Source organism: Propithecus coquereli, unplaced genomic scaffold (assembly GCF_000956105.1).
Source record: "Propithecus coquereli isolate 6110/MARCELLA unplaced genomic scaffold, Pcoq_1.0 Scaffold294, whole genome shotgun sequence".
In the NCBI taxonomy this organism is placed as follows: Eukaryota; Metazoa; Chordata; class Mammalia; order Primates; family Indriidae; genus Propithecus; species Propithecus coquereli.
In genome coordinates, this window is record NW_012148552.1 from 802,857 (window position 1) to 803,952 (window position 1,096).

A 1,096-nucleotide genomic window follows, 5' to 3' on the forward strand; every position below is an offset into this window, starting at 1 on the left:
CTGAGCATGGGGAATTTGTCTCTTCACACATTGCTTTTTCTGACTTTGTCCCTTCTCTTTGCCGTATTCTCTGTCATGTCCACAATGTATCATCCAATTCAATAATCATTCATTTCAATAATTCCTTCTTCATCACTATCTAATCTACTGTTCAATCTATGCACTGACTTTTTGATGATGATATTTTACATATTTAATGTATCCATTAGCTCTATTTCAAACTTTATATTCCTACTTTGTAATTTTGTTTATATTGTCTAATAGTCGATACAAAATATAAAGTGCAAAGTCATCAGGACGTCACGTAAGTGAAAGGACATCACCAAGGCCCTGGGACAACCCTAGGGCTTCTCAGGAAACACCTCCCTCTGCCTCATCTCATATCCTCTTGAGTTAAGCAGTTTCCTAATAGGTAGGTGCATTTATCATTTCATTGCTTTCTCAAAAAATATAATGTTACCACACCAATGTTTGTATGCTCTAAATTTTTTTTTGTATTAGAGATTTATAATATAAAAACCCCATATAACATTAATACAGTTCTTTAAAATATTTTTCTAAATATTATACTTCTACCATGTATCTGTGTTGTCTCATCTTGTTGTAGTTAATTTTCACTGGACATTACTTCATATATAATCCATGCCCATTCTACTGTTCTCCTTGATGGATATTGGGCTCTTCTCAGTTTTTGCTATAAAAATGTTATTATTATATACATTCATGTACACATTCCCTGACAGTTGTATGTAAGGGTTTATCCAGCGTCTACATCTGGAGAAGTCAAATTGCTGCAGGATCATGAGAAACAAGTATGCTTATTTCCAAAATAAGCCCAAATATTTTTCTGAAGAAATATCCCACCAGCAAGTACAACAGCAAGTAACTTCTTATATCTTCAAATCTTTGCCAAATTTTGGTATTGACAAGTCCCTAAAATTGCAAATCCAGTGGAATCATGTTCTGGAGGTTTACAATGAATGCTCTTTCTCAAGTTAAGGGACTATCTATTGTATCCTTCACTATGTTTCTATTCTCATTCTCAATTTTTTTGTAACTTTTTTCCCATTTAACTTTTTTCTGATTGAATTTGCTG